We start from the raw sequence: 24079 nt of genomic DNA on the forward strand, positions 1-24079 counted from the left end.
AATCAAAATAGTGGTTTTGAAGATGCTGAAAATGATAGTTTTGAGAATATGTTTGAGATTGTGAACATGAGCCAGATGAATGTACTAGGAAATGAGCTCTGATGAGGACTGTGATAATGGTGTAAAACATCTGCTCAAACAGAACCCTTCCAAGCTCCAAAAGGTAACAAAATATGCTTTATTTTATTCATCTGTGATTGTTACTCTAATATCGGTTTTATATTATCGCGACAGGAAGCTATCCATCCATGTTAGATATATATCTGGGTTGCTAAAGACCAGAATATGTAATAATGATTGGCGAAACATTCAAGGAGAACGACAAGTCTTTCCTTCTGGATGCCCCAATCTTGCAATCTCACCTCCGTCAAGACAGTTGTAAGAATTAACCCGATTAATTATCAGCAAGTGTAATTAAATTACAGTGAATAAGAACCAAAATAACTGTAAATGAGTCAGAATACTTGCACTTCATCAAATCATTACACTTCATCAATTATTCGTCCACCGAAAAATTGAGGTTAAAGTATTTTACTAATTCTGGATAAAAATATCCTGTGGCCAATGGTAATAATATTTTAATTATGATTACTGATATAAGCAAAGGTAGCACGATCTTTAGTTTAAGGCAGCAATTTGGTAATCACAGCACAAGACACTTGTATGCGTGAAAAATCAAACAAGACTTTATTGAACTAATCTACTACACACAAACTAATCTAGCGAAAAACATACGCGCACACACACACACACACACACACACACACATTCATTCATTCATTCATTCAGTTACAGGGAAAGGATTATTATGTTGTTTATATGATTATATGATGATTATTGACTGGAGGTGAATGGGTTCCCCAATTGTCTAGTTTTAACTATTTTCTTTGACCATAACCTGAGAATTAATACACTAGCAATTCAACCGTAGTTTCATTTGCTTAATAAAATTGCACAAGCTCAGGAAAATTAGGAGACCTGTGTTACTTGCGTTGGCTGCTCCTGTAAGCACGTGTTCCTTTCGTGACGGAGTTGAAGGAAGTGGCATTGCTCTGTCAAGACTTCTGCAGGACGACGTGCCGTGGGGAAATAATTGGCTTTGCAGGAAATGGAGTCTTCGTTGAATAGTTGCAGGGTTTACACGTTGCTGCGTGGGTGTACTCGGTGTCTCAAGGAGTTGCTGGAAACACAATGCACAGTATTGAGTTTTGAACAGTTTGTTGGTTCCGCCTTTCCGATTGTTTTAGCCAATCAGATATGGTTTTGGGCGGGTCCTATGCCAATTCCTCTGTTCTTGTATGTAATTAGCATAATGTCCTTACAGTCCTTTGTTTTCAAACTTTTAGGAATTGGTCAGAACTTTGAGACAAAATACTGGAAAGTATTCATCTGTCACAACCATACCAAACAGTACACACTTTCTGTAATTGAAGTAGATTTTCTTCAAATTTACCTGTAATCAGTATTTAAAACACACAGAAAGAATTACACAGGTTCCATGAACAAAATGATATGTTAGAAGCTACTTCTTGTGATCAGTTCATATCTTTGGCAGTATTTCTTAAATTGTTTCTGTTTAAAACAAAGAGAGTGGCTTCCTTGTCTGCCAGGAGAACTTTGGAATGTCTTTTGAAATGCAAAGTTGTGCAGGGGGAATGTTTCCTGCAGGTGATTCCCGTGGTGGCCTGCTGTGACTTTCACCTCGAGATGTGTCGCAGGTCCGAGTTTCCTGATAACAGTGGGAATTTACACCTTGTCTCCTGGTGTTTGCTGATCCATCTGTTTTCTTAAAGTCAACAAAGTGAGAGAGAGTCTTTTTGATCTGTCTCTACAATCAATGGTCTCCAAATGGCAGAAATTGGAGAACAGGATCTTTCAGCAATTTTATGGCTCATGAATGGCTCGTGGGGGAATGGGTTGATTCTCTTCAATCTTTGGAATGTGCAGTTTTTGGTCATTTAGTGGGCTTCATTCAGGACTAATCCTACACGGTGTTGGAGATATTGAAGGAGACAAGGGTGCAGTCTGCTGCTTTCAGGAGAATTATCCCTCGTAAAGCAGAGTCCAGACCTTCTGCCTCCTCTAAGCCTTCTGATTTGTCTCTGGGAGGTTCTTGGAGAAGACTTGTGTAGTTGCTTGAAGACTAGAGCTATATATTTCTCAGTCTCTCTCACCCTTCCCTAAACAAATACTGTGGGGTTAGCTCCTCTTGACAAAGGATGCACATTTATAGCTATTTCCTCCCCGATTCTTAGAGCTTCCTATGGTTTCAACGTAGGTAATGAGAGCAAATGGACAATGCCTAATTGGTCCCTGCTTTTACATGATTCTTTGAAGTTGGTGGCCTGTAATGCTGGTCTACAAAGATGGCATTTCACAAGCTACCTTTAAAGACTGCTCTAAGTTTCTATAGGATGGAGCAAGGAGGTTGGGATTGTATGATCGTTCCTGCCTTTTTATCACTTCTCTAGAGAAAGTGTGTTGCTCTCCTTGGATGGAGGTAATTCATTAAAGTAGGGATAAGCTGTCCTCCCCTCTAATATTGTGGGGGTTTTAAAATAGGATTTAAGCTCCCCAGAGGCACCCTTGGGTGGGAACCCAGGTAATAGTGTCCATACTATATATATGCCCTGCTTTAATCTCTCTCTATGGCTAACAATGGGCTTCCCTGGTTCAGAAGAGTAAGATGAAGTTGTGCAATTGTGGCCTAATGGTTAAAGAGTCGGACTTGTAACCTGAAGGTCATGGGTTCGAGTCTCAGTATTAGAAGGAAATGTTGGTGGGGGCTCTCTTCCACTCTCATTAACCACAACTGAGGTGCCTTTGAGCAAGGCACCTAATGCCCAATCTCTCCCTGGGCACCGCAGCAAAAAAGTCTGAGGTTTGTATTTCACTACAAATTAAACATTACATGCTTTAAAAAGTAATTTGTAACATATTTCATTAGATTATACAAGTTTTGTAACTTAATCTAAATACTTTAGAATACTAATAAGGTATATAACACAAAGGGTCCACCAAACATAGGAACATAGGACTTCCTCTGCTTATTGTTTTTAACAACATCATTTGATGCAACACAACGCATTAAGAGCTGGGGTGTGTAAACTTTCTGAAATTTTTTATTATTTTGTCTTCTGGGAAACATGGAAGCATTATATTTTGAAGGGCAGTACTAAAAGAGAAAACATATGATCTTTAAACAAAATATTAAACAAAATTTACACATCATCATCTTCCTGTTAAAGTTTCTTCTTGAGTATTAATAAATGTTTTCACCTTTTGTAATAAGTGTGTATGAGTCCATCACTTGTCCTTAGTGTGAAAAGATGGACCTCAAAATCATAAAGTCATTGTCGGAATGGTGTCAAATATGCAGAAGATGCTGGAAAACCTGAGAATGTGCAGGACCTGGAGGGTTTTTTTCTGAAGAACAGTGGGCGGTTTAACTGGTCAGGACAAACATGCGACACACAATCTATCACAAAACATGAAAACAGTCTGGATCATTCAGGTAATCACAGACACTTCAGAGGTTATGTACATTTTTGAATAGGGACAATTTTTATAAATTCAGTTATTTTGTCTTGTGGAGTGTATGTAAACATCTGTTATATGAAATTTATTTAGGACAGTAATAAATAAAAATAACATGCAATTTTTATGATCCCTCTTATTCTGTTAAAATTATTAAAATGCTGCATGTTCTGCATGGGGTGCTTAGGATGCTTTTGCAGTGTCAGAGTCAGAGAATAACCAATTGCTGTTTACATTAATTACCCATTAATTAATTACTGAGGGCTTTGTCAAGGCATTTGGCAGCTTTGTTTGCTCTTAAGGTATTGAGGTTTTTCACCTGCCCTGCAAGGGAGGAAGGTTTTAAAAGCCGGGACATCTCTAACAATAGATCATGGAAGCAGAAACACCTTCTCTGGTTATTATAGAAGTTAAGCTTAGGGAGTGGCTCCACTGAGCACCCTATGGCCCGGTTTCACAGACAGGGCTTAAATTAAGCCAGGATTAGGCCTTAGTTCGATTAGGGCATTCAAGTAGGTTTTATAAACGTGCCTTAGAAAAACATTATTTGTATTATTTGTATTTATTTGCCTTGAGACAAAACAATGGTATTACCATATTTTAAGATTTGTTAGTGCAAGTTGGGACTAGCTTTGTCTGTAAATCCGAGAGTATGAGGCATGTTGTTTTTGCACCCTGGGGGTTGATGCACCTTGATTGATTGATTGATTGATTGATTGATTGATTGATTGATTGATTGATTGATTGATTGATTGATTGATTGATTTGTAGAGTCAGGTTATTCTGTGCCCACTATGGTCTGCATTTCTACAGTCTAGTGAGGCAGGTACTCCATCAGCATTAGGAGTGGATACTGGTTCCCCATAGTGTCAACTCCATGACGCCACATTGAAGTTCCACTTCGGAAGGAAACATCTCAGGGAACCAGGGTCACAGTTGTTCCCTGAGATGTTTCCTTTCGAAGTGGAACTTCAATGTGGTGTCATGGAGTTCAAAACAATGAGGGGAACAAAACAATGTTTGACTGCATGCCTCCTTCAGACAAGGGTTGATGACATATTTTGCAGGCGTTCCGTTTGTGACATCATGGACTGCTGTCTGCCAATAAGATTGGCATGTTTGTTACACATGTTCAGACACTGGCAATGATGAAGGCGTCCCCATAGCGTTACCTCTATGACACTGCGTCTCATTCCCCTCAGGGATTCCCTCAGGGAACCAGTGTTACAGTCATAACCTGAGACGTTTTACAGGCCCTTACACTCTCAGACAAACGTGCAAAAATTTTACCTTTTAAAGGTACAAGGTAGATTCAACCTTAGTCAAATGCACCTGATCCAGCTAATCAAGTCCTTCATGCTTATTTTAAAACTACAGGTATGTGTGTTGAAACAGGGTTGGAATTAAACTCTTTAGGACTCTGGCCCTCCAGGAAATGAGTTTGACACCCCTGAGCTAGAAAGTGTGTTTCCTTGCTATCTTTTTCTACACTCCAGAACAGAAGTCTTACTCACTCTTACTCCCTGGGCCAGCAACAGTGGCGAGCACCTCTGCAAACATAATTGCATACGGAATATAAAGTGCTATGACCTGATGTGCAGGAAACTGGTGGGGTCAGATAGAGTGGGTAAGGGGGAAAAACAATAATATGGTGGTGAGAAAGGTGTGGAATAAATTTTTTTGTTGTTAACAACCTCAACAGATGCGCGAAGTTCAGAGAAAGGGACAGCTGTGGTTGGTGAGCAAAATCGTGTTTTCCTTCCTCTCCTCCCCTCCTCTCCTCCTCGTCTCTCTCTCTCTCACACACACACACATTGTGGTTGCTGAGGAGATTGGGCTGTTATTTTAACGCCGCCTCTTTAGATCTCTCTGTTTTAACAAGAATTTTATGGAGCGCTGCTGTTAATGGGTTTCACTTATAAAACAAAGCTGCCGGTGGCTTGGAGATGACACTATAGGAGAAATGTTGTAAAGAAGCCTGTGATGGATGGCCCTTTCGCTTTCTACAATTAAACCCTGGGTCCACATAACGGCCATTAAAGACTATGGCAGTGAAATGAGGATGAACACAACGAATGCTGTTGTGAAACCCATTTTATGAAAACAACAGCAGAAGGAAGAGCAAAGTGAATGTGAATTTCATGCTATGGCAGATCTCAGGAGTCAGGGACAAGTATAACAGTATCTTTCACATTTTGTGGGTTGCAGCAGTGCACGGCTCTAGGTGTTTGAAGCCAATGTAGTACAGGTAGAGCAGCCACACCTCATGGACCAAAAACAATTATACATAAATGTGCAATACACATACATAATGATACATAAATGTGTGGATCTATTGATATCCTACAGTACCTCTTGCAAGCTGTGCTTATCTTCATCACCATGTTCTCCACTTGCTGAATACAGGAATGTTGAGAGATGGGTTTTATGCTTTTTTGTATGCTTGGCAATGTCAAGAAGGTTCTGAAGTTCTCCCACAACTTTCTTTAAATAATAAAAAATATATATATATATAACTCATTCTGGTCAGGTCATTTCATAAACAGATTGCTCCTTATTTTGAACGCTCACAATGAACACAGTCAGCACCCTCAAAAACTGGCCGAGCATGCTCCAATCCCAAATCAGAATCAGAATCAGAACGAGCTTTATTGCCAGGTATGTTTACACATACTAGGAATTTGTTTTAGTGACAGAGGCTCCACAGTGCAACAGAGTGACAGCGACAAGACAAGACACAGGTAATAAAAAGAATAAAAGAATATACAAATATACAAGATAGACAAAGTGCAAAAAAGTTAAATAATGTATTATAGTGTTGTGTCTTCCATGTTGTCAAGTGTTCGTGAGATGGATTGCTTGAGGGAAGAAACTGAAACTGGGCCTTTTTCACAATGGACTCAATGTGGTTGTCCCACTTCAGGTCCTGGGAGATTGTGGTGCCTAGGAACCTGAATGACTCCACTGCAGTCACAGTGCTCTTCATGATGGTGAGTGGGGGGAGAGCAGGGGGGTTTCTCCTGAAGTCCACGATCATCTCCACTGTCTTGAGCGTGTTGAGCTCCAGGTTGTTAAGACTGCACCAGACAGCTAGCTGTTCAACCTCCAGTCTGTAAGCAGACTCATCACCGTCCTGGATGAGGCCGATCAGTGTGGTGTCATCTGCAAACTTCAGGAGCTTGACAGAGGGGTCTTTAGAGGTGCAGTCATTGGTGTACAGGGAGAAGAGCAGTGGGGAGAGAACACAGCCATGAAGGGCACCGGTGCTGATGGTGAGGGTGCTGGATGAGAATTTTCCCAGCCTCACTAGCTGCTACCTGTCTGTCAGGAAGCTGGTTATCCACTGACAGACAGAGGTGGGCACGGAGAGCTGAGTTAATTTGGGCTGGAGGAGTGATGGGATGATCGTGTTAAAAGCAGAGCTGAAGTCCACAAACAGGATTCTCACATAAGTCCCTGGTCTGTCCAGATGCTGCAGAACATAATGCAGTCCCATATTGACTGCATCATTCACAGACCTGTTTGCTTGGTAAGCAAACTGCAGGGGGTCCAGTGATGTCCTTCAGATAAGCCAAAACCAGTCTTTCAAATGATTTCATGGCCACAGACATTAGAGCCACAGGTCCAGTAATTTGGGGTTTCTTTGGGACGGGGATGATGGTGGAGCGTTTGAAGCAGGAGGGGACAGCTCCTGTGATCTGTTGAATATCTGTGTGAAGATGGGGGCCAGCTGGTCAGCACAGGTTTTCAGACAGGCTGGTGAAACGCTGTCTGGGCCTGGTGTCTTTCTTCTCTTGTTCTTTCTGAAGACCCGGCCCACGTCATCTTCACTGAACGGAATTGCAGGTGTGGGGGAGATGGGGGTTACAGGAGGTGTGAATGATGTTTTTTCAAACCTGCATAAAACTCATTCAGATCGTCTGCCAGTTGTTGATTCTTCACAGAGCTGGGGGATGGTGTCTTGTAATTGGTGATGACTTTCAGACCTTTCCACACTGAAGCCGTGTCATTAGAAGAGTACTGATTCCGAAGCTTATCGACATAATTCCTCTTTGCCACTCTGATCTCCTTTTCCAGTGTGTGTTTGGCCTGTTTGTACAAGACTCTGTCCCCATTTCTGTGAGCATCTTCTTTGGCCTGACGGAGCTGGCTGAGTTTTGCAGTGAACCAGGGTTTGTCATTGTTGTAATTTAAATGAGTCTTTGTAGGAATGCACAAATCCTCACAGAAACTGATATATGATGTAACAGTCTCTGTGAGCTCGTCCAGATTGGTGGCAGCAGCGTCAAAAACACTCCAATCAGTCCATTCGAGGGTATGAGATCGGTATGAGTCAGTATGAGATGAACTAAACAGTGATCAGAGAGCCCCAAAGCTGCCCGTGGGACAGAGTGATATGCATCCTGTGTATTACTGTCTCTGGTGGGACAAGTAACATGCTGTCTGTATTTTGAGAGTTCACGTGAGAGAATCGCTTTATTAAAGTCCCACAGAATGATTAGAACAGTCTGGGTGTTGTTGCTCACTCTCTGTGATCATATCAGCATACATATCTGTAAAGCCGAGCTCACGTGTGCTTGCAGAGGAATGTAGATGCTCACCAGAATGAAAGAGCAAAACTCCCACGGCGAATAGAACGGTTTGCAGTTAATGAAGAGTGTTTCAAGATCGGGACAGCACATCTTCTTTAACACAGTTACATCTGAACACCACCTTTCGTTGATGTAAAAGCATTTCCCGCCATCGCGTGATTTCCCCGTTGATTCTGCGTCCCGATCGGCTCTAAACAGCTGAAAGCCCGGCACACTTAACACGCTGTCTGGAATGGCGTCGTTCAGCCAGGTTTCCGTGAAGCACAAAGTTTGAAAAATTCTTATTTGTCCGGAAGAGCAGAAGGAGTTTGTCCGTTTTGTTGGGTAGAGAGTGGAGATTCGCCAGATGGATGCTAGGCAGCAGCTTTCTTAATCAGCTGCTCCGCCGACTACAACATTCGTGTTTGAAAAACAAAAAATAGGAAAAACTAACAAAAAAAGTACAAACACTGGAGAGCTAAGAACTGTGGCTGCCATTAGCGGCGCCATCGTAAAATAAACAACACATAGATTGTGCGAGTCATCACCCGTAAGAAAGTGGGGCATGGTGGCACATATCTCCTAAATTGCTTGCCCATCTAAACAAAATCAGTCAAACACAACGTACAATTTTGACACACAATCTGACCAGAGAATTTACAAAAAAAGTGGCTTCCTGAGTCCTGTTGCATGAGCAAACAATTGAACAAAGTTTACAAGTCTACTACAAATGGCCACAAAATTCAAGATATGATTGCAAAAAAGTACTTGTACTTGTGAGATGCTGATTTTTTTATATTATAACGTGATATAATAATCAATATCAAAAGAGCAAGTGAGTTGCTTTCACGCAAAAAATGCAAAAATATGAGCAAAAATGCACATTTTTGCATTTGATACAGATTTTAAATAAACAATCAATGATCAACATTTTATTTCTAAAACATTAAGGCCCAGTTTCACAGATACCCCTTTTCTACCAGTACGAACCGGGTGCTAGTTCAGAGCCAGTGCTATTGCCGGTTGTGGGTTGGTTCAACTGACAAGCCTTATAAGAACCGGTTTGCCTTTCCATGGGCTAGAGAGCCAGCATGGAGCCAGGTCATAAGTCAATGTATTCATCTCATCTTTCACAGCAACGCCAAGCTTGGTCAAACACACCAAGCTTGATCAAGATGCATCGGCTTCTCGCAGACCGATCAGCGCATGACATCAAAGCACCGTGAGAGCAATCCAAAGGAACAAGGAGTCGTGTGCTCTACAAACGCAACCACGGGACTCCGATGTCACACGCTGATCGGACCGTAAGCCTTCCATCAACAATGGTGGATGGTGCGTTACTATTGATGCTCATGGCTTTGCGAACCTACATTGGCATGCAAACACGGCAAATCCAACACATTCATGCAGGTCGCCGTAATTTGTATAGACGGAGATTACAGTCATGCTGCTATTAGCTCGATTAGCTTATGAACCACTTTTCCTGGTTCAGAGCTGCTTTGGACATCGAAAGACAAAGAACTGATTTGAAACTAGGCTCTGGCTCTGAACCAGCACTCAAACTACCTTGGTGGAAAAGGGGTAAGACAGGGCTTAGCCTAAACCAGGATTCAATTAAGACTTAGTTCAATTAGGATATTTAAAGGGATAGTTCACCCAAAAATTAAAATGATCCCATGATTTACTCACCCTCAAGCCATCCTAGATGTGTATGACTATCTTCTTTCAGACGAACACAATCTGAGATATATTTAAAAATACTCCACAGAGTTAATAAAGGCATTTTGAAGGCAATTTGAAAGGATACGTTTTTGTAAGAAAAAATATCAATATTTAATTCAAATTCAAATTCAAATAACTAGCTTCCGGCAGATGACCGTACGCAGAATGCGCAAGTTGACTTGCGCCAAATGAGTAACCTGTGACGCGATGTATGACGCAGGATGTAGGAGCCTCTCACAGTTTAAACAAATAGGGCTGTGTAATAAACTCATGCTCCTCTTATATCAAAATCCTCCGACATTTCTCTTTAAAATTTCGTTTTAGACTTCTAATTTGTGACTGGTGTTTTGTTTTGCTCTTTCCTCTGTGCCTCCGCATTCGTCATTGCGTCATTGCGTGGGGTCAAAGATTGCTCTTCCGCCTGAATCGACGTGCGCAGTATGCGTACATTGTCTGCCAGAAGCTAATTATTTGAATTTATAGTTTTAAATATGGATACTTTTCTTTAAAAAAACGCATAAACGCATAATAAACAAGATATAACTCATTTTGGGTACATAAAACAGGCAATCTTTGGTCTTATTAATCTATTACATGTTCTATAGCAAATCAAATTGTGCTATGTTAAATTTGATTATTTAATATTAAGGCTATATTTAATTTACATCCTGTATAGCATAGCATATTGGCTACAACTAGATGGAAAATATCAGATGAAGACTCTTCTTTGCTCTTCAAATACATAAAACATTAGCTTTTATAGACAGTGTTTCTTGAGCTAAACATTGTACTTTTTTTTTTTTCAAACATCAGATCTTTATTTACCTTTGCATTGCAAAGCAGCAGAGATCTCCAAACTGCATGCAGCACTTCATTCAAGATAGAGATAGTGCGGATTTATGAGGTTTAGACATAAATCCGGACAGTTTAAGGATCCAATGGACTTACAAGGTTTTGTCACAAGCTCTTTAAAATCATTTTCATTCATTAAATATTTGTAAAATCCAAATAAAGGCCTAAAGGGTGACCACTAGCATTGTTTTTTTTTTAAATAAAATAAAACAAAAATGAGGAAATATACACTATATTGTCAAAAGTATTGGGACACCCCTCCAAATCATTGAATTCAGGTGTTCCAACCACTTCCATAGCCACAGGTGTATAAAATCAAGCACCTAGGCATGCAGACTGCTTCTACAAACATTTGTGAAAGAATGGGTCGCTTTCAGGAGTGAATTCAAGCGTGGTACCGTGAAAGGTTGCCACCTGTGCACATCCATTTGTGAAATTTCCTCACTACTAAATATTCCACGGTCAACTGTTAGTGGTATCATAACAAAGTGGATGCAATTGGGAACAACAACAACTCAGCCACGAAGAGGTAGGCCACGTAAAATCACAAAGCAGGGTCAGCGCATCTTGAGGCGCACAGTGCGCAGAAGTCGCCAACTTTCTGCAGAGTCAATAGCCACAGACCTCCAAACTTCATGTGGCCTTCAGATTAGCTCAAGAACAGTGCGTAGAGAGCTTCATGGAATGGGATTCCAAGGCCGAGCAGCTGCATCCAAGCCTTACATCACCATGTGCAATGCAAAGCGTCGGATGCAGTGGTGTAAAGCACGCAGCCATTGGACTCTAGAGCAGTGGAGACGTGTTCTCTGGAATGATGAATCACGCTTCTCTGTCTGGCAATCCGATGGATGAGTCTCAGTTTGGCAGTTGCCAGGAGAACAGTACTTGCCTGACTGCATTGTGCCAAGTGTAAAGTTTGGTGGAGGGGGGATTATGGTGTGGGGTTGTTTTTCAGGGGTTGTGCTTGGCCCCTTAATTCCAGTGAAAGGTACTCTTAATGCTTCAGCATACCAAGAAATTTTGGACAATTTCATGCTCCCAACTTTGTGGGAACAGTTTGGGGACGATCCCGTCCAGTTTCAACATGACTCCGCACCAGTGCACAAAGCAAGGTCCACAAAGACATGGATGAGTGAGATTGGTGTAGAGGTCTGTATTTGAGGGACCCGATATGATTTCTTGCTGCAGGGGATTAAATTTTGAATGAAAGGCGGATTGCGGTCGGTAACTATAATGTACTTTAGGCGGGAGCGTGTGGTCTGACAATAACTTGGTCGCTCCTGAAATGCTTTGATATCAGCGCATCTGTGCTTGAACTTGAAGTGAACAAAACTTTCTGCAGTGGTGGCGTTCACACAGTCCCAGTTCCCTTTCCTGAGAAACCTGGCAAGATATGTTCTTTGCATTAGAGGTCTGCACGAGTGCACCTACAGAGAACATTCAACTTTTGTGATCGGATTTTGGAGGAGAGACGTTCTTAAATGATCGTCAGTCATTCTAGGTTATTCTGTTCTTGCGTGGATGTTAAAAAATATTTCATTTTGCAGTATAGCTAGTAAGCCAACAGTTTTCTTTTATGTATTTTTGGCTTAGCCTATAGTTTTGAGGGACATGTTGTAGGCTATTTAACACTCTGAGGTCTGAGGTATCACCGGCCATACCACCGCGTTTTTTTCTTACCAGTGTGAAAGAGACTCAAAATACTCTGTCAATGTTGCACATACAATTAAGAGTTATCCACCATTTTAATCTGTTGAATATCTTCTTTTATTTGTGTACACTCAGAGTAAAAACAAAATGTTGTGCTTTTTGTAAAATGTAAAACATGATGCGTGATCTCTCGTCTCCCTCTGAACAAAGTCCAATCTGATAGTTCTCAGAAAATGAACTGTAACTTAGTGAATACTAATGACAAAAAATTAGACTTATGTCTAAAGAAACGTTGAAATGTCAGGTTTTAAATCGTGCAAGTCAAATCAAAAACAAACATTCTGTGTTTATGTAATCTGTATGAAAAGAGAGCCATGTCAGAAGTCCGTGATTCAGCTCATTATCCGCTAATGCGGCCACGCCCACAGAGCCAGGGCTATTCAGAGGCAAATTCTGAGGCAATACTTGTATACATTGTCTCAATCGTGTATTTATTGTCTTGAAAAGTGATTATCTGGATGTTAAAGCCATGGTTAGCGATCTCTAGAAGACATGCCGTTAGTTCCTGGTTCTTGTTCTTTATATGGATTTGTGGCCTAAAGGTGCACAGAGCGCCCTCCGGCTGCAAGTATGAATTGAAAACACAGTATCCAGCACTCATAGTGATGGCAATAAATATAGAATAAATAGTACTCCTCTGTATAGAAAATTTACATAAACATATAAGAATCCATCAATATTTCCCCAAATGTGCATGCTTTTAAGCTAAAAGCCTATATGAAATGCCATAGAGGTAACATAACTGTTCAGATACTTTGCATCACAGAAATACATTATATTTTAAAGAATATAATAGAATACCATTATTTTAAATTGAGCTGAGACATGATTACAGAGGGTTTTTTTCACAGCCTACCTGACTGAAAGGCCTCATTAATATGCAAATCATTTCAGGTCATTATTATGCGATTCTTTTGTCTTCTCAGGTGTGAATGACCCATTATCATGATGATTCACGCCTCCACACATCCTGTGTTTCTTGACAAAAAGTGTCTTACAAAAACTAAATCAATATATTGTTTCATATGATGGAGTAGGCAACACAATTTTTATATAAATCTGAAGTAAAAACTCTAGTCTACAACCTCCAATACCCAGAAGTCTTGTGAATACAGATTTAATATACTTTTTTTGGCCTTATTTCAGTGACTTAAGTTTTTTGTTTTTTCAATAACCACGCATAAACGTTATTCCTTCAAAAACACAAACACGTACATACATGTTCCTCCCTTATTATGGTAGCCTAGTTTGTGCTGAATACAGTGTAATGACACTTGTGTCATTAATGTGTTTATGAACAACTGAAAAAAGCACAAATGTCAGGGCATGTCAAAACTTCTCCAGGCCCCAAATCAGCCTCAGACTCCAGAGGGTTAACCTATTTTTCTCTGTGATATTTAGCCTATTATTCTTTGTGACATTTTTTCTCTGACATTTTTTTAGGGTGTTGACAGCATCATAAGACAAATAACAAAAATCTTGTATATGCTATGCAATGTTTTATATTTGTTATCACCAATCACTCTCTTTCTTTAGGGGAAGTTTAAACGAGAGATTCTGGAAATGATCTAAATTTAGCGGGACCTGTTCGGTTGGGAAGAAAATCACTATATGTGGATAGCGGGTGAACACAGAGTGAATTTTAGGCAGGAGCGGGTGCATGCAGAAATAAAACATTGCGGGAGCGGGACGAAAAAAACTGTCCAGCGCAGACCTCTAGTTTGGTGTGGAGGAACTTGACTGGCCTGCACAGAGTCTTGACCTCAGCCAGATAGAATACCTTTGGGATGAATTAGGGTGGAGACTGTGAGCCAGGCCTTCTCGTCCAACATCAGTGTCTGACCTTACAAATGCGCTTCTAGAAGAATGATCAAAAATTCCCATAAACACACTCCTAAACCTTGTGGAAAGCCTTCCCAGAAGAGTTGAGGCTGTTATAGCTGCAAAGGGTGGGCCAACTCCATATTTAACCCTATGGATTAAGAATGGGATGTCATTAAAGTTCATGTGCACGTAAAGGTAGGTGTCCCAAAACTTTTGGCAATAGTGTAATTCTGCCTGACATCGACAATATATTCTTAACTGTTACGTACTCTGGTGTAGAGATGAGGCTGATACGGATTTCCACAATACATATAGATCTTTACTTAAATCAACACGGGCAAGGAGTAACCAAACATACACTTAACATAAACAGAGAACGGACGAGGAGTGAAGGGAGTGAGTGCAATATATGGGAGTGCTGACAATAGAGTCCAGGTGCAGGTGATGAGTGATGATGAGGAGCTGACGAGGGAAGTGAGTGCAGGTGTGGAAACAGGAGGATGATGGGATATGAAGTCCAGGGAAACAAGGGTTCTGTGACATTACCCCCCCCCTCCCGGTAGGCGCGTCCTCGCGCCGTAGATGAAACAACCGAGAGGGGGGCGGGCGCCCTGGAGACCTCAAGCTGGTGCAGGGGGAGGAGCAAACTGGAGTGGAGGTCTCCAGGGCAGGTTCAAAAGCCATGGCGGGTCAGGGGCTGAAGGCAGCCATGGCGGGTCAGGGGCTGAAGGCAGCCATGGTGGGTCAGGGGCTGAAGGCAGCCATGGCGGGTCAGGGGCTGAAGGCAGCCATGGCGGGTCAGGGGCAGCGGGCAGCCATGGCGGGTCAGGTGCAGCGGGCAGACATGCAGCGGGCATACATGGCGGGTCAGGTGCAGCGGGCAGCCATGGCGGGTCAGGAGCCGAAGCCTTCGAGGCGTTGAGCCCAGGCGTCGCAGAAGGACTGGCGGGTGATGGCGGAACCAAAGGCTCCGCCGACCGAAGCGCAGCTGGGGCTCCAGAAGGCCGCAGTGGAAGCAGGAGGACAGCCAACAAAACGAACACCGGGGGGAGTGAGGAGGCCAACTGAATCCGAGGGACGGAGTGACGGAGCGGAGACGGAGGAGTGCAGTCCAGAGGGGAGGGCAGGCTGATGAATGACCAAGGTGTGAGTGGAGGCAGGATGGAGACTGGTGAAGCTGGAGGACTGATGGGCAACGGTGGAGCAGAGGGAGGTTGGAGCCGGGGTGAAGGTAATCGCCCAGAGGTCCGAGGTGGAGATCTGGGCGAGGGGGCTTGAGGTGAGGGTTCAGTAAAGACACACATGGGAGGCGGGAGAGGGAGGCAGGGAGGGAAAACAGTCTTTACAAAGTTCATAATTGGAGCAGCTGGCTCGGCGGCGGCTGATGCTGCTTGCTCGGCGGCGGAGACTGGCGCTGCTTGCTCGGCGGCGGAGACTGGCGCTGCTTGCTCGGCGGCGGAGACTGGCGCTGCTTGCTCGGCGGCGGAGACTGGCGCTGCTTGCTCGGCGGCGGAGACTGGCGCTGCTTGCTCGGCGGCGGAGACTGGCGCTGCTTGCTCGGCGGCGGAGACTGGCGCTGCTTGCTCGGCGGCGGAGACTGGCGCTGCTTGCTCGGCGGCGGAGACTGGAGCGGCTTGCTCGGCGGCGGAGACTGGAGCGGCTTGCTCGGCGGAGACTGGAGCGCTTGGCTCGGCGGAGACTGGAGAGCTTGGCTCGGCGGAGACTGGAGAGCTTGGCTCGGCGGAGACTGGAGAACTTGGCTCTGTCCAAAAGTCTATAAGCCAGGCCACCTCACTTGGTGGCTCGCACAGGGTTGGAGCTGCAGGCTCGGAAAGGGCTGGAGCGGGCTCTGGAGATACTGGAGCGGGTTCTGGAGATACTGGAGCGGGCTCTGGAGATACTGGAGCGGGCTCTGGAGATACTGGAGCGGGCTCTGGAGACACTGGAGCGGGCTCTGGAGACACTGGAGCGGGCTCTGGAGACACTGGAACGGGCTCTGGAGAGACTGGAGCCGCTTTCTTCCTCCTCCTCCGCTTACTGGGCCCAGTAGAGGAATGTGGGTCCAGCATGGGGCAGGCAGGGAGTTCGCTGGAAGGGTATGCGGAGGAAGCCGGAGCTTGGCAGACTGGCCGGGCTGACCGTGTTTTTGGAAGGACTGGACGAGAGGAACACCCAAAATTCTGAACCTCTTGGACTAAGAATTCGGAGCAATTTAAATACAAAACTAAATTTATAGCATCAGTTAAGGAAACATAATCGTTAGGTTCAATAAAGCGAATAGTGTTCTCATCCAGTCCATCCAAAAACAGGTCGATCAACTGAGCATCCGACCAATCTGTCAAATAAGCGAGCTCTACGAACTCCTCCACATACCTCTCCAGCGAACGACCTACCTGCAGGAGCCCGATAAGGCGATCGCTGGCTGTCAGGGTGAGAGGCGTTGGAGGAGCTGGATCCAGGGAGCCGGTGAAAGTTTCCATTTTTTTTTTTTCCTGTGGAAAATCCGGTTGTTTTTGGGTCCGTTCTTCTGTTACGTACGCTGGTGTAGAGATGAGGCTGATACGGATTTCCACAATACATATAGATCTTTACTTAAATCAACACGGGCAAGGAGTAACCAAACATACACTTAACATAAACAGAGAACGGACGAGGAGTGAAGGGAGTGAGTGCAATATATGGGAGTGCTGACAATAGAGTCCAGGTGCAGGTGATGAGTGATGATGAGGAGCTGACGAGGGAAGTGAGTGCAGGTGTGGAAACAGGAGGATGATGGGATATGAAGTCCAGGGAAACAAGGGTTCTGTGACATTAACTGTGTAGCATTTATTTTACTTTATTTATTTATTGGCATTTGGTAATTATCCACAGCACAACTGACAATCTGTCAGGGCACACTAGTGTACCGCAGCACAGTGGTTGGGAAACACTGCTATAGGTCACTTATTTTTTTACATTTTGTGTCATGTTTATTTATAATATATATATATATATTATATATATATATCACACATACATACATAAATCACATCACATCACATCACATCACATCATAGCTGATTGGTCCAGTTTTGATCTGGGTTCTCTAACCCAGAATAAAACCTGCTCTGGAGCAGGTTAGTCGTGTAGCGCAAGTTACCATGGCAGTGAACACTGCTTAAAACTAATCCACCTTTTTGAGCCCCCAAAAAACAAACTAATCTCAAACTTACCTGCGGTAGCGAATGAAACCAGCTTCATGCAACAGGTTTCTGAAACAAATTATTATTATATTATTTATTTATTTATTTATTTGTCAAAAAGAGTGAGTAAAGATTAAATGTGAGTAACAGGAGATTCTGAGCTTTTTTGTTGTTTGTTTGTTTCTTTTTTGCTTTTTTGCTTACATCATCTACTTTCACTGAAAAAAAACCCCAGCTTGAACATATATATATAAAACATTTTTTTGTGTATAAAAGAGCTAAAAAGATAAAGAAAAAAACTGCCTCTCTCTCTTCACATGCCTGTAGTGTTTCCAGGGACAATAAATTCAGTTTGAGATGAAAAGGATAAGGTCTACTCTGTAGTCCTTCAACTAGAGAACAAAGGCACATTTCAAACTGACTCTCCCTGAAAGACACAGGACACCCTTGTGGCAATGTCAAAACTTTCTGTGATTTCAGAGTGGGACTTCCCAGTCCAATTCCAGATCCAACAACTTCAACACTCATTTTGAAACCCTCCTGTTTTTTTGTTTTTTTTGTTGTTGTTGTTTTTGTGTGTGTGTGTTTTTTGTTTTTGTTTTTTCCATTGGGTGCAGAAAGCATCTCCATAAAGAAGACAGGTCTTACCTGCATTCATTTCCTGTGTGACCTCTGCTTTCAGTGCATGATGGATTATCCTGAGTGTCTGGACATCCATTTTCTGCCCAGGAAGTGAGACCCCAGCCTAGGGTGGGTGGCACTAGCTATGGGAAATCTTGTTGGAACAACAATAGCAATGATAACAACAATGACAACAATATGGATCATCTTCACAGTGGGATCTCATGGGAAAAGCCTGCTTTTGAGAGTGCAGGCTATGGCTATGTGAGGGTTTGGAGAGAAGAGAGCACATCTGTACACCACAGCATAAACATGTTATTTCTAGGCAATGATCCTGAAAATGGGTGTGGGGGTGAGGGGAGGTGAATGGACAAGCAATGGTGTGCTTTCACTGCTCACCACGCAGTCTTGCACACAAGTCAGCTGAGATAGTTTTATTTTCAGTTTCAGACTTCACTGGCACTCTACTTGGACTTATCTGTTCTTCTTATATGTCTGTATCACTAAAACCCTCCCCCTTCCACATGTCTCTACGTAGGTTTATCTTTCAGTCTCTACTCTAACAGCACTGTTACAAATAATACAGTATATTCAGAATTTTACTTTGAAATAATAACACAGTCTGTGCATGTTAGCTGACTTTGTTAGTAATATTTTGGGTTATAAAATGTAACCCTGTCTTAATTTTCTCTTATGTTCCACAGAGCTAGCAAGTAAGTATACTTTAGAGACTTTTGATAAATGTATCACATCTCAATCTGTTGAATAAGAAACAATGTTCAAATGATGTTCAAGTTTGAACTACTTCAAATTCAAATACATTAAAGGATTATTAGGCTGCATAAATTATGTCAACCGGAACCGGGAATACTTCCCATAACACCCAATGTACTTGTTACATTGTAAAAAGAATGACATCTACACTTATGTACAGTGTACATTTTAGAACATCCTCAGACCTCAGTCATACAACAAAAAGACGTCATGCCTCAGACTAAAAGGCTTCAGTCATTGGACAAACCGGCATTAAAAGGCATCAGACGAAAAGGCATCAAATGAAACTTTCTACTGGTTTTTATCCCTTCATAATGCCATCCTTCAGTTATCTTTTTTTCTCCCCCTTTTTTATATTTAACTGTAACTATTCCCAAATTGATGTAAGGTGTGTGTGTGTGTGCATTGTTAATTATGTAGAATCCATCTATTGATGGTATTCATGTAGGCTATTTATGTAATCCCTTGGCAATGTTCTTTATGTTTTTGTCATTCGAGCATTAAAAACAAATAAAAAAAAGCAGAGAGAGAGAGAGAGAGAAAGGGGCCGAAGGTATATAGGCTACCTGATATTTTATTCTTACAGATTTAAAGTCTGTGTAGTCACTTTTGAGAATTGTTTCTAAACGCATTGTAAATGTTTCAAATGTATTGCTGAAACACATTACAAAGTCTGTGAACTATGTAGTACTAAATTGTGGAGTTAGACCATTAAACTAAAATGTTAGGATTTTTTGGGCTCTATGACGCACTGGAGCCACCAAGCATGGCCCTTTCTCTAACACTATATTAGGTGTGTTTGACATCGGCTGCAGCTGGATGCAACCGATTGGCGAGAGTAGCCGCATGCAGGCGAGGAGGAGCTGAATACGGAGACGTGAAGATGGACACTTTTTGCTTCTCGTAGTGACGCTTGCGCTGCGTTTGCAAACTTTATCACAGCTGAAGTAAAATAAATGTAATTGACTAATACACTGATGTTTCAGGGACATTTCATTCAATACTTCATGTATTGCTTACAGCTTCTGGTTGTAAAAGAATAAAGTTCAACATAAGCATATATTATTTAAATACCAACGTAGTGGGGTATACGTTTTTTATCCATTTTATTTTGATAAACATGACACAATATAGCATCGCGACTACATGAAAAGAGCTTTACCTGTTATAAAAATACAGATTTGTGAGCATTAGTGGAACTAAAGTTTTCAGAATAAACACGAAACACATGTAATTGTTGTCATGCGGTGAATCCGGCCAATCGTGAAACAGCTGTGTCGTCATCAGAGCTCATGCAGCTGCTCTTGAGAAGCTGTGCTGGCTGACTCATCCGACTGCTCTGGAATCGCTCTTGCTGTACTTTGATGCCATATGTCACAGTCACATGGTGTCGACGCCAAATTTTCTTACCGGCATGCACTGCTTCAAGTCAGCCGCCGATCAGTCTGCGCAGTGCTGCATCAAGTCGAACAAGCCTTATAACTGTCGATGACGCACTGGAGCCACTGAGCATGGCCCTGCCCCTAACACGATAATTACAGCGTATTAGCATCAGTGGCTCTGCTGTGAGTTACTGTCATTACTGTTAGTTATACAGCCTACATTTTGTTAGCAAGCTGTGCCTTCATCATGCAAATGCATATTACCTGGTTGTGATAATATACAAAACAGATCGATCTCCTTATTTAAATCTCCTAAATTAATTCCTTGATTAATTTTGTGAAGAGCCATCGTGATGGAGAGCTGACAATCACCATCAACTCCCGCCTCTGCAGTGATAATTTTACACCGGATAGTTTTACAAACTTTCGTCAGAGACCACTGGTTCCGCTGTTATTGGTGAATGGGGCTGAACCGACTATCTCCCGCCTCGACCTTCATCCTCCCGTCCCGCTGACAACCGATGATATGGGTCCGTACAGACTATCTTCCGTCCAGGGCCCGGCCTTCATCCTCCCGTCTCACGCCGATGACATCTGGTGCCACAGTCGGCAGTACATGCCACCAATGACTGTAAATTGCTTTTTGTGTTTATATTATAATTAGTAGGTAGACCACAGTGACTCTACTAAATTTTGCAACTCTCTAACGTGATTCTTTTGTTTATATGCATCAGTATGTTTTACTCGTTGAAAGAGACGGAATCTTTCTATTTTGTGATGATCAAGGCAGGACTTTAAATATTACATTGGTTAGGTTTTATATAGAAAAGAACATGGCGATTTTCATTTGGTCTGAAGAAAATCAGCAACAAAATGTAATCGATTCTCTGACAGAGTTTTGTACCTTATTAAAATTAACCATGGTTTTACTACAAATAAAACAAAAACATGGTTATTGTAGTTAACCATGGTACAAATTAACCATGGTTTTGCTACGCCATAGTTTATGGTATTTGTAGTATAACTATTGTTATACAAATAGTATCAATCTGACAAAAAAAAAAAAAAAAATCATAGATACCACACTTTTACTAAAATAAAACCATGGTTAATTTTCGTAAGTGTTCATGATAGTTTGCAATGCAAGCTAGTAGCAATGTGTTATTTAGCTAACTTTTTATACATGCAAATAAAACTAATGAATAATAAAAATTTACAAAATAATCTCATATGGGATATGTTTTATACAACTTAGTGTAACATTTAACAGTTAGAAAACTGTGTGCATGTTACTCACATAGAGGCATGGCAATTTGCTTCCTTCTAAGTCCATTTTGTCCAATGGCTTTTTATTCTAAGGCCATTTTGTCAGATGCCTTTTTGTCCAAGTCAGTTTCATCTGATCCCTTTTAGTCTGAGGCTGTCTTGTGCGATGTCTAATTGCATAAGATCTGACACCTGACGTCATTTTTCCTGAGACCTGAAGCCTTTCAGTGTGAGGTGCGATGCCATTTTGTCTAGTGACTGAATCCTTTTAGTCTGAGACATGACACATTTCCTTTGCATGACTGAGGTCTGAGGATGTCCTAATATGTACACCGTACTTATGTTAGTTTCTTTGATTCATCCTTATTCTGAGGTTACTGCAGTCAGCCAGATCCAGTCTGTATTCAGATCAGATGGTGGACCTGCACCTAGTGATAACCACAACAGCCCTGAATGTCAGCAGAGACCATGATGACTAGACGAGCCCTAGAGACAGATCCCTTGTGAAGACCTTGTCGACAAGACAGCCATTGGCCCAGATCCTCAGTATAGACCACGAGAACCAGACTTCGACTCCTCCCCACCATACACCGACGTGATGCATTCTAATCTTCAAGCAGAAGGAACTGGATGAAATATTCTGAATGATACCAATCCACAATCTGACTTGTGATGCAGCCTGGAATCATAACCATGTTTGTTTGGTCTCAGCCTGGTTTCTCCCAAGATTTTTTTCCCCTCAATTTTTGGAATTACTAGTGGAATTTGGATTCCTTGCCACTGTCGCCTCTGGCTTGCTCAGTTGGGGACACATAATATTCCGTAATATTATTGATTTGACTATGACTCTATTGGATGAGAAATTAACTGAGCATGACGATTACATCATTGTTTTCTACAGTGCTTTATAGCTGAATTGAACTAATTTCATTCTTGATGATCTTTACACAGTTATTGAACAAAACTTAATCAACACTGAACTGCCTTCAGCTGAACAATGGCACTTTTTTTTCTTTTTAGAGCTGCTTTAATTGCCAGAATTGCATCATTTGCATCATTTAATCATTATCCTGTTTATCCCTGTAAAGCTACTTTGAAACAATCTCCATTGTATAAAGCACTATATAAATAAAGGTGACTTGACACTTGATGATTCTATTATGTACTTGGAGCTTATACATAAATCAATTTGTACTTTCATTGTATGGGAAAGAAGGGTTTGAAGTACATGTTTGGACTAACATGGATAGAGGAATTATTTGCTCAATCTCAAAATTTCACTACATTTTTTACTTTATTATTATTATCACTATTTAAAGGGTAAGTTCACCTAAAAATGAAATTTCTGTCATTAATGACTTTTCTTGACTTGGTTAAAAAATGAAAAAGGAATGGACGCAAATGTACACGGACCGTACACGGACCAATAGGCTACTTCTATGCTTTAAAGGTGATAGAGAGGATTTTTTCGTCGACTGAGAATCCAAAGACTGTTACTGAGTTTTTGAAATGAGCACATGCGTAAGAACAACCCCCCTCCTTCACAGCTCATTTCAAAGGAACGCCTCCCAAAACTCGTGCACAAGTATTGGAACACGAGTGTTTACCACCGGCATTCGCTGTGTCGTGTTTCTTTGGATTCATTATGTCGGACTCACTGCAGGTAACTCATAATCTGCAGTTGTTATTCCTGTCTCCTGACAAAAACATTGCATGCCGCACCTCTGGAGTGTGGAAAGTTACTGGAGAGCGCAGCCACGCTCGTCTCTCACAAGGAACGTCACGGCAGTGATTGACAAGCCAGAGGGACAATCCGCGCACGTCTCTCACAAGGAACGTCACGGCAGTGATTGACAAGCCAGAGGGCCATTTGGTTGATGTTTTTAAGGCCCTACCTCGTGCACAGATGATGTATATTAATATTATTATTTTCAGTGCATCTAATAAATAGTCTTTTATCAGTTAGTAAAGACAGTTTCAAATAATATTGCAAAAATGTATAAAACAAAACATCCTCTTTAGCACCTTTACCCTTCAATTGTATTGCTGGAAATGTCAGTTTATTTACATTTACTACAGGTCAATCTGAAAATAAATGTATTGATTTTATTTTCAATGTGAAATTAGCACTTGTTTGTCACAAATAAGGTTTTGCATTCTGGGGTGAAGTGTGGCAATAAGGCTTCTCTCCAAGCTGAGTCTGTTTCTCTGTTTTGTCTCTATGTGTGTCATGGCTGAAAATGTGACCTCACACAAATAGGTTGATCCAAAAGGCAGCAGTTCATAAAGAGCACATTTCCCAACATCAGGGTACTCTTTCTCAACATTGCACCAAAACTGTGTCAGTGGTGTCTCTGAAAACATAATTTTCAAACCCCTATCTGAGGACAAATCTCTAAGTCTTTGAAGTCTCTGAAGAATAACGGGAGCGGTCTGGGTGCTGGTAGCTGCAAAAGGATTCCTTATCAGTCAATTTCAGAATTCTGAACCTCAATGTCTGAAAAATATGACTTGAACTCAGAGAAAAGTTTGTTCACGTGTGTCTTATTATCTGTAGAATGCTGACTTTATCAGCTCCACCTTTTAAAATACACGTTCAGCTGAGGGAAACTACTGACATCCCATTCTTGACATTTCC

The sequence above is a fragment of the Megalobrama amblycephala genome, linkage group LG19 (assembly GCF_018812025.1).
Source record: "Megalobrama amblycephala isolate DHTTF-2021 linkage group LG19, ASM1881202v1, whole genome shotgun sequence".
Lineage (NCBI taxonomy): Eukaryota > Metazoa > Chordata > Actinopteri > Cypriniformes > Xenocyprididae > Megalobrama > Megalobrama amblycephala.